We start from the raw sequence: 11,599 nt of genomic DNA, 5'->3' as shown, positions 1-11,599 counted from the left end.
TCGCTAGGTCAAAATATTAGGGGGGTATGCATTTGGCGGCACCTTAATTGTTTCAAAATGCAGATTGAGCACAAGAGAAAAGATTTAGCTTCTAGTGTAGCAGCAGGGGCGTGCACAGGGAGGAGAAGGGACACCTGTTGGACCGGACCCGAGTCTGAAGGGGGTCCAATATTTTTGAAACTAGGGATGAATTACAGGAGTAAACAATATGGAGCGGGCCCGGAAATGTCATTTATGACGGGCCCCAAAATTTCTGTGCACTCCCCTATATATTAGGGAGTCATATTACTCGACCTTAGTACACTCAATATGAACTTTTATGCAGTTTTAGATATATATTTTGCATTGGGGGGGGAGATGTGGTTCTAGGGAGCCTCCCCCGATATTTTTTTGAAATTAAATTTGCAAAACACAACTGCACATTATTATTCGATTATGTTGCAAGAATTTCCATATAGTAATAATGACGCTACTCATTACGCCCCATAATAAACATTTCAATTCCCCCCCCCCTCCATTAATTTCTGTTCGCTTTAACATCTGTGGCTCCAGAAGAATATTTAACATTTTAGGCTGAAGCATGGCCAGGGCCGGATTTAGACTTAACAGGGTCCTAAGCTATTTCTTATACAGCATGGGCGGATTTATGGGGGGGGGGCAGAGGGGGGCAATGCCCCCCCCCCACTTTTGGGAGGACTTTATATAGTAACAACATATCTTCCAAAAAGTTTTTAACATTATTTTTTTCTTTTTTGACTAGTTCAGAAGGACATGGGTGAATTTATAGGTGGGGGCCATAGGGGCAATGCCCCCCAGTTTTGGGAGGACTTTAAATAGTAACAACACATCTTCCAAAATCTTAAAACAAAAAATCATTATTTTTTTCTTTTTTTTGAATAGTTCAATGCAAATGAAGAGGATAGTGAATGTCCTTTTCTGATGGGAGAAAAGAAATAAAAACATTAAATACAAATAGTACAGCTGTCACTGAGGTGCTGAAAATATGCCGAAATTCACTATTTTAGACTGAAAACCATTTGGGCAAGTATACAAATGAAAATATAGTCAAAACCGAGCTATGCATTTAGCTGCAACACTTATAATAATTGACGATTATTTTTAAATTAGAACATAAAACGAAGGGAACCCCCCCCCCCCCTCCCCCATTTGCGCTAACAGAACGATCTGCTCATTATGATTTGTTTATTCTTTCTTTTCAGAATGTTTATTTTCAATTTGCGTGATTTCAAAAAATAGATATTTTGTGTTGTTACAGACGAAAGATTTTGAAGAACTTTCTGGATTCACACGTTCAGATTGGTAAAAATTGTAAAAATCCTTTAACCGTAAAAAACTGATGAACTTTCGTAAAAATTACAAAAATCTGCAGGTAATAGAGCCGGATTTGCCTATAAGATAAACAAGCTATAGCTTCGGGCCACTGCTTTGAAGTGGATCCGTAACTCGTAAAAAATTGCATGACTTGTTCCTTGAGAAATGGAAAGTGCTTGAAAAAACTAATTTCATCTTCAAGTGCTTGAAAACCTTGAATATTTGGAAAAGCGTGGCTACAAACCTTAAATTTTGAGTTTCTAACAAATGGTAGGGGGAGGAATGCCAAAATATGTCAAATTTAGCTCCTTGCTACATCGTGCATCAAAAGTGTAAAAATCATGGTTTTTACGTATGTAACATATTACTTGAAATAAATTTTTGTGACTCACGTGTTTCATATCTTGCTATTTATTTAATCCCGAATGCAATATTTTGGAAATTCTTTTGTATTGATCGCTTTTATCTTGCTTCTACTGCATATTGTTAATCCGTTTAGCCCGGAAAAAATGATACACTACCTCTATTCCTTTTCGTTTTCTGCACTGCTTATAATTAAGAAAAAGGTTGTTGTAATGAGAGAATTCTATAGTTTATTTTTTCTTTTAAACTTAAAATAGCTGTTTTTTTTATTTTTATTTTTTTTACAAAGTTTGAATAATACTGTACAACTGTATAATCTAATGCTTAATTTCAGAGATTGGAAAGTGCAAATGAAGTGCCTTAAATTATTAAATTTCTTATCAAGTGTATAAATTATGAATTGTTCTAATAAGTAGTATGTTACTCTCATGTTACATATTTTCTAATCCTGTACAGCATTTCTTTTAAAGTATTAACTTACATCACAAAGCACATTTAAATCATAAAACTTAAAAAAAAAAAAAAAAAAAAAAAAAAAAACCCTTATTAAGCTTCAAAATGCACAATCTTACATCAATTTTACAAAATTTCCGGGGGAGAAACCCCCGGACCCCCTAAATTTGGAGATATTCTTTATCCCACTTAAAAGGGAGCCCTGCGTCACTCTCTTGATACCAGTCACCTCTAATACCCTGTTCGCACTGCAACATTTGATCCTGGTTACCGCTGATCCGAGTTAAAGTTAACCCATTTCCCTTTTCTCACTGTTCGCATTAATAAGGTCAATTCAAAAAAGGATAGCAAGAAAACACAGATTAATGAAAACGACACACCAAAGAAAAGAAGAGTAAAAGCATGGCCTTATGCATCGCGGGAAAACAGACCAAAAACATGGGGGGGGGGGGACAATTTAGAATGTTGCTCAAAAAAAAAAAAAAAAAAAAATCCTGCCCTCTCCCCAGGAACTTGGTCCTAAATCCGCCTATGTTATACAGGGCCCCTTTTGTAGTTTGAACAACGTTTTCCTCGGTGGTGTAAGAGGAAATTGTTCTATTACTATGTTTGTCTCTTTTCTCTTATACATATAGCAATACTTTTACTTTTTTGATCGTTTTTTAATGTGTTTTTTGGAATGTTCTTTTATAGTGTCTAGAAAGAGTAGTGTGCCGATCGACGGGGAAAAAGTGAGGTCAGATTTGAGGAAAATCCAGATGGCGCTGCGCTCGAGGAGTACGTTATGCTCCTCAATGAGACTCGTTTTAAATCAGCGATTGCATGCTGATTTCGCAGTTTAATAGCCCCGTTTTTCGGATTGAACTTATTTCTGCGCAAAAGACAAATTCTGTAATAAGTGCTAATTGTATGGGTGTTCATTTATTTTTTGTAGCATATAAAATTACCTTATGCTAATTTATCTTCAATGAAAAACGTAGACTATAAGGGCTATCAATTAAATACTTAAAGGTCCCGAGGGGGAGAGGGGGTTGGAAAAGCCTCTGCGTACCCTTACTTGGGGGGGGGGGGTCAAACTCATTCTTTCGTAATATTTTCTAAGTCAGTATTTCACATTAGAAATTGCGCGGTCAAGTGATTTGGCAGAGATTATGTTCCATTTGCGTCTGGAAGGTAAGAAACGTGTTAGGATAAGATGCTTTTTTATTTGTTTTCCAAAAAAAAAAAAAAAAATAGTGTAAAATATAATAAAAGAGTCGCATTGTGTATGGCATGTTTTATTTGTAATTAATATTGCATCAAAACAAAAAAAAAAAAAAAAAAATGTCGAAAAAACATTCAGTTTAGATTCTAACTTTTCAGTAACTATTTCTTTACGCAAAAGATTTAATTTAATAATGTGAATTTAATAACGATTCCAGTGATGTAACGATTCCAAGATTTGCTATTTTATCATTTTGAAAAACGAAATGGAATCTTACCTAAGAATAGCGGGGGGGGGGGGAATCTTACGTACCCTTACATGGGGGGAGGGGGGTCAAAAATTGCTAAAATCATCCTTACGTAATTAATGAATGGCCCCTAAGTATTCAATAACTGCGTGTCTCTTATTTCTCTACTAATAATAAAGCTGAAAGTCTGGATTTCTGGACCGTTTGGCCGATTTTCAAGAAATTTTGTACAAAGTTAGTTTGTAGCATGGGGGTGTGCACCTCGAAGCGATTTTTCGAAAATTCGATTTTGTTCTTTTTTTATTTCAATTTTAAGAACAGTTTCCGAAGCAAAATTATCATAAGATGGACGAGTAAATTACGAAATTATCATGACGTGGAATCGTAATGTGGGAAGAACGAATGAACATAGCCGATTGGCGAGAAATTCATCATCCATTATTTGTAAATATACAGGTTAATCAAATGACCTTTTAATTTTCTCCTCCGGGCAAAGTCGTGCGGGTACCGCTAGTTTCAAAATAAAACTGCTTCTAAATTCTTGAAGATAATTAAAATTATCAGGGCTTCTCAGTCTGAGTCGAAGAGTCGGAGTCGCTTGAAAACTTACCGACTCTGACCTGTTTTTTTTTTTTTTTTAATTTTCAAGGACTTACCTTACATTAAAAAAAATAATAGGGCCACTTGCTCCGATCACATATATAACTACATACTAATTTGCAAATAACTGCAATTGGCAAACAGCTGGCTTGATTATTTGTTGAATTTTCGGTAATACTTATCAACGTCAAACTGCTAGTTTGCTTATTTTTACAACGTTAGAACCTGTCAGCAAACGGTTTTGTTGTCGATAATTATCGAAATAGAAGGAGTTTTTGAATCTGACGTTATAACTGTCAAAAAAAAAGTATTTATGTATTTTTATCTTTTATCTCATATGTAAAATAGCGAAAGAAATGTATCCTTAAAAACTAAAAACAAATGGGGAACCTCCTCGTCCCTCTTATTTGTCTAACATTGCTTATGATAGCTTTAAAATGTTCTTTTAAAAGGAAGCGCAGCTTCTGAATCTCCCTACCCTTAATCAGGAAACAACATGATAGTGTTACAATTAAAAAATCTAAATTAGTAGCGATCAAAAGAACATTGTGATTGTGATACATGTTTTTGGACGCAAAAAAATATTTTCCGGCTGTCGATAAATGAGATTTTAAAGCCTATGGGAATTTTAAGAAAAGCGAGTCTCGTTGTTCCAAATTTAGCGAGTTTCGATGGGGACAGACATCTCAAGCTCTGTAGATATGGATGTCCTCTGCCACATGCAGACGAGGAAATCGTCTGTGAGAAATTGGTACCTTCAATCCCTCGCCAAGTGTTTAAATTTGCCACTTTTCTTAAAATTTCGGGAGACTTAAATACCTTTTATCTCGATAACGAGGGATGATAACAATAATAATTATCAATTTTGTACAGGATTTTAAAAGGATGAAATTCAAGAAAAAAAAAAACTTTTTTTAAAAAATATAACTTACGTGCTCGTTGATTCCGTTTGTCCGAAAGTCTTATGGTCGGTCGCTAACAGTTACCAGGGGCGTAGCGTTGCTGGCATTGGCGGCGCGAGAGCAAAAATAGACGTCGGCAATGCACAGTTTTGCGAGGCCCTTCTAATCATAAAACATTCTCAGACAAATAATTGAATTCATGGAATTAATTTTTGTACTAACTATTGGCACTTGAGTTCCTAATGCACTTAATTGCTAGGACAAAAACATTTCATGATCAGTAGCGAAATCAAAAGAAAGTTTTTTTTGTGGTGGGGGGAGGGGGCGGCACATTGAAAGGAAAAGAAATGGCCTGGCAGAAAGGGGGGCCCGGGGGTTCTCCTCCGGAAAAATTTTGAAATTTGTAGTTTAAAAACGCCGTTTTAAGCTTTCTTTGCTGATGTTTGGGGGAAAAGAGGTACAGAGGTCTTGGTGGAAATTTCTAGAAATTGAAGCCTTAAAAACGCAATTATAGGCCATATTTATTGACTTTAGGGTCAGAGACTGTCCCAGATCAATTCTTAAAAAAAGGTCAAAATCAATCCCCTGCAAAGTCTCGAAATTGAAGTTTCAAAAAAAGAATTTTAGACAAGGAAGGGAGCTAGCTCTTCACTCGAAAAACTTTCGAAAATTATGGTCCTAAAAACTTTAGCAATATTTTATATTTAGGAGCCATTCCACTAAAACTTTTTGTTAATGTAGTTTAAAAAAAACCCAATTGCTTATGATATAAAAGAAAGGCGGTATGGGGACGCTTGCCCGAATATTTTCTGAAATTCAAGCCTTTAAAATCCGATTATAAGGCCATATTTTGTAATATTAGGGTCGGAAAATTTTAAATTCAAGCTATAAAAACGCAATTTTAAGCGGTTTTCGATGTTGTTGGGTATTTGGGGGCTTTAAGCTGGAAATATCGCGAAATTAAAGACTTGGGAACGAAGTTTCAGTTGCTCCATAATGCTTTCGGTGTGTGTGTGTATGGGGGGGGGGGAGTTCGGAAGAGCAGCATTTTGAATATTTTCTTATTTTTAGACGAACGTAGGAAACAATAGAAAAAAGAAAAGAAATAGGACGGGGGTGGGGGGAATAGAGTTGGCTGATCAATAAACTGTAGCTATTGAATATTTTTAATTCAGGTCTCGACAGAATTGGGTCCTGCATTTGCCAAGACTGGCTCTGTGTAGTCTCCCCTGCGCGCACTATTTTGATTACTTTTGTGTCTGTTGTATTTAATAAGAGCTTCAATTGAAAACATGAAAATTTCTTAAAACTTCTGAGAATTTACTTCTGAGATTTTTGCGAGGCCCTATCTGCGCGAGGTCGTCGGCAGTCGCCGACGCCTAGCGCCGCCACTGGTTGCTGGAGATTTCCAACCTATTCTCCAGACCTATAAACTGTAGAGGTGGTGCTACCATATACCGTGCTCAAGTCGAGTTTTTTCTCATTTAGGGGCTTCATTGACTCAGGAGTCGCTCCTTTCTGCTTTAAACTCATGCTGGCTACAGGAATGGGGCTTGAGTCTCCCCAAGTGGTTTTAAAAACAACAAACTGCGCCCTAAGCCATCTCGATTGATAACACATTTGCCTTAAAATATAAGTATCAAATTTTCAGAGTCAATTGTGTAAAATTTTGTTTTGAAAACATCCTTGTCTTTGTGTCTACTTCAATAATGATCTTTTTATCGTCAATATTATTTTCCACATAATTTTCATTATATACAAAAACTACAATATTTGGAGATTTTTTAAATTTCATACAAACCCAATATTCGTTAGGCAAATTAATATGAACAATTTCAATTATAATAGATTTATATGTGGTTATTTCAGTTTCATCTGCGGAAAGATCAAGTTTTATTTTTTTTCAAACAGGGAACATTTTTTTTAACTGCATAATTCCTGATGGACCTTTTCTTTGGTAATTTTTTTAGTAAAGTATGTTGGCAGATTTGGGAAAAATGTCGGAATTGCCTCATCTTTCAAAAAAAATTTTCCCCGAGGAATCAAAACTTCCTCACCATTTATAATATGCTTAAAATGCGTTTCAATAAAATGTTTTTCGAAATGCAGAGCACAAATTGAGCAATATTTATCAAAAACTTTTTCTAACCTGGGAATTAACGAGTTCCACTTTAGTTTTTCTTCATCTGCTAGAGCTTTAAAAAGCATAACTTTTTCCATGAATATTTTGTACCCACTTTTGCACCCTGGTATGAAACAAGATAAAGTTTTATTTCCTCTAATGTTCAACTTTGATGCCTCCATTAAAAGCCGTAAACGCTGTTTCATGAAATATTCACGAAATAAAGGTAAAAAAAAGAAACGCGGAACTAAATTCTAACAAAATCCCGAGTCTACTGATGTAAACACTGCGAAATTGAACGTGCACCTCGACTGCACTGCCCTCTAGCGGTTTTCATACAATTTGTTTTCAAGAATCGTGGGGAAAAAAGCATCAGTAGGCACACTACTCTTTCTAGGCACTATAGTTCTTTTTGGATTGACTTCAAGATGGGGAATGGTATCAAGAGAGTGACGCAGGACTCCCATTAAGTGGAGTCAAGAATATCCCCAATTGTAAAGGGCTCGGGGGTTTATCCCTGGGAGGAAATTTTGAAAAATAGATATAAAATTCTGCATTTTGAATCCTTATAAGATGTAGTTAGAACTACAAAAATATCAGGATAGAAGTAAGCAAATAAAACTTTCTTAAAGTAATACAGTGAAACCTCAATAAGTAGTTGACCGGTTAATTTGTCACTCTGTTTAAGGGGTCGTTTTTCTTTGGTCCTGACAAGGTCTCATTCACAGTAAATGTAAAATGATCCTCCTTTACTGGTCACCAAATTTAATTTTACCCGGTTAACTAATCACTCAAAAATTGTTTTCCAAAATTCCTTTTCCTTATCGGATCTTAGAAAATAGTGTCGAACTTAGTTGAAAGGCTGTTTGATAGTCATTTTCCTTGAAATCTTGATCCTTGGTTCTGGTCATTCAAAGCATACTTCTCGCTGTGATCCTGACGAGTGCTGAGAATAACTCCTTCCAGCAAGACAGACAAAATCCTAACCTGGAGAAAGTCAGTACTTAACACCTGTTCAAGGAACTACAAACACAGAATTTAAAGCTTGATGTATGTTCGAAGCGATAGTTATTTTCCGTAAGCAACAACTTCATCAGTCAACATTGAAGGATTGTTTTAATGTATCGTAGCTACATTAAAATAAGTTATTGTTATTAGGTAATGTATAAGTAAGAAAAAAGAAAACAAAGTAACTGTAATTTGTATTTCCCCTCCTTTTTAAAATTTCCACTAATTTATAGACATTGATTACATAAGCTATTGTTTTTCTCACAGAATTCTATTGCTATTCATAAATACTTGTAAGGCTTTTTTTTCCCTCAATTTCACACTCCACTTAAGTAGTCACTCCGCATAAGTGGTCAAAAATTTTTTGTCCCTTGAGTGACGACTTAACGAGGTTTTACTGTATACTCTTTCTCAAATTAAGATAATACACAGTAAAAAAATTTTTTTTGATTCGACAAACCAATGACAGCAGTTGACAGAGAGAAAGAGTGCAGGAAGAGAAAAAACAATGCATTTTTACTTGCTCATATTGGTTTTCGGTACAATTAGTGTTTTATCACCCTGCCAACCCACCGACAAATACAACAAAGAATTGAATATAAAATGATCAGGAGTAAAAAATGCTTTATAAGAAATGGTGTAATTATTTAGAAAACAGGTTACCATTTGAATAATTCATAATTTATGCACTTGATAAGAAATAAAATTGGAGCCCACTTTGCTTAGGATTTTCAAAGACTTATCTAATTATTTTTAAGGACTCTAGAGAACAATTATTTAACACACTTCATTTGTACTTTCCAGTCTGATATTTAAGTAGTTAATTGTAAATTTTTAATCCTGTTCTATTTTTGTAAGTAACAGCTATTTTAAATTTAAAAGAAAAAATAAACTGATTTCTCATGATAACAATTTTTTTCAGTTGCAAGTGGGAAAGAAAATGAAAAGGAATAGAGGTAGTTTTTTTTTCTTCCCATGCTAAACAGATTGACAATATGCAGAAGAAGTAAGATAAAAGCAAGCAATCCTCATATAAATCATAGCTGATGATAGAGTAACCTGCACGTTTCAACTATGAAACTTGCGCCACTGCACAATAATTTGATAATATGTTTTGGAAATGCTTAACATGCAGGAAAAGGCTTTATTGTGACAAGGCTGAACTCAATCCGGTAACTTAACTGTTTCCCTGGTAAGACAGTCATTTTAAGGGAATGAAGAATCAAAAAAGTGGCTGAAAATTAATGCTATCCACTGGAGTTTAGGGTTAATCCACTGGAGTTAGGGCTAAATTTTCAAATATCAAAATATCACCAAACAGGCAATTGCTTTGTTCAAATGTAGAAGAGTAGAAGGAATTTTCACCCGTCATGCCTTGACAGGCGACTTTCTAGTAGCAAATTAATTTCCAAAATAATGCATTGGGAATTATATAAATAGCAAGATATGAAACATGTAAGTCACAAAACTTTGTAATATGTTTCAGAAACGTGTGAACCATGTTTTTACTTTCTTCTATATCTAATACATAGAAAAAAGTATTGGATTCATGCAAATTTTCGAATTTCGAAGGATTCAAACGTTTTGAGGTGTGCTGAGTCCATTTCGACCATTTTTGGAAAATGTCTGTCTGTGTGTGTGTGTCACATCTGTGTGTGACCAGTTTTTTGTGGCCGCTCTACAGCAAAAACTACGGCATGAAATCGAATGAGATTTGGTACACATATGTGCCTCTATGTGAACTTGTGCCCATTGGTTTTTGGCACGAATTCCTCCAAGGGGGGGTGGAGCAATGGGACTTTTTTGAGTTATGCTTGCCTCCTATTCCCCAGGAAGTAACTGGCGGAATCAGACAAAATTTGGTACATATGTTGCCCCTAACAGGTACAGGTGCTGGTTCAATTTTGGTGTCAATAGCTCAAACGGGGGTTGAGTTATAGAACGTTTTTTGTCGTCAATTGTGACTGCTGTATCTTAAAAAATAATGAACGGAATCAAACAAAAATTTATCAACAAGTAGTCCTTTAGAGGGTACAAGAGCTGATTCTATTTTGGCGTCAATAGCTGAAAAGGGGGTGGCGCAATCGATTTTTCTTTGTTTTCCATTGTGAGTGCCATATCTCAAGAAGTAATGCTACGTTATGGATGAAGTTTGGAATAAATATCAATCCATATGTAAACAGCATTGGTTCAATTTTGGCGCCAATCGCTAGATGGGGGGGGGGGGGGCTGTTGTTTTTTTTTTGTGTGAATGAAAATAGCTTAATAATTGCAACAATAAGAAAGATAAATCATTATAAACTGTCGTCTGCGTAATTCGCATGATTTTAATTGTTGGAAAATGACAAGAAAATCGCGATGATTTAAACTTTTAAACTGTTGTCATCTTGTGTTTGTTAACAAATAAATGTTTGTAATTATTTAAAGCAAGGCTTTTAAAATAGTTTTCAATTTTCATTCTTTGCTTTGCTTTTGAGATAAATCGGGAATTTGGATGGTCGTTAAGTTTTGGCGTGTGTAATTTTGTTTTAGTTGGGAATATTGCTACCTCGACAAGCATGGGGAGGGATCATAATTATACGAAAGATATAGAAGTTTTGTGATGGCCACAACATACTAGTTTACAGGAAGGAGCTGAATTTGTCATATACTGGCATTCCTTATCCCTACCCCCTCCCATTTGTGGTTTGTAGCCACACTTTTCCAAATTTTTAAGGTTTTCAAGCACTAGAAAATGAAAATTATTTTTTCAAGTACTTTTCTTCTTTTTTTTTTCTGGAATGAATTATGCTAATTTCTGGGATTTGGAGGCCCCTAACAAAGCAGGGGCCCTAAGCTACAGCTTGCTCAGCTTGTATGTAAATCCAAGCCTGACCATGGCTCTTGGAAGTTTTCGATAGTTTTGTTTTCCTTTCTTTTTTTACCTCAGAAAGACCACAAGCAGTTTTAACTTGCCACAAGGAACAGAATACTTGATTACACATGCAAATATTTAATTCAAAATGTGAAGATAGTTAATATTGTTTACGGCATTTAACGTCAATTTTTGATTATGATTTTAAATTCAGTTTAAAATTCTACATTCATATAAAATAAAATCCACTTTAAATTGTTAAAATATGCATCAATTTAAGCATAAATATCCCTTTCTTTTCTTTTTTTGACTAAATTTAAAATTCAGTTTTTGAGAGAAATCATCAATGCTGTCCGCGAAATTGCAAATCCACTTGGTTTTGAAAATTGACTTAGTTACCTAATACCATATTTTTCATAATCAATGCGAAATATATATACAAAAAAAAAGCATACAAGTTATTAAAAATATCAACACAATTTCAAAATTAAAAAGTACACACAATAATAGAAAA

This window comes from Uloborus diversus, chromosome 1 (assembly GCF_026930045.1).
Source record: "Uloborus diversus isolate 005 chromosome 1, Udiv.v.3.1, whole genome shotgun sequence".
NCBI classification, from domain to species: Eukaryota; Metazoa; Arthropoda; class Arachnida; order Araneae; family Uloboridae; genus Uloborus; species Uloborus diversus.
The sequence above is the reverse complement of the archived record's forward strand: the minus strand, read 5'-3'. Positions refer to the sequence as shown.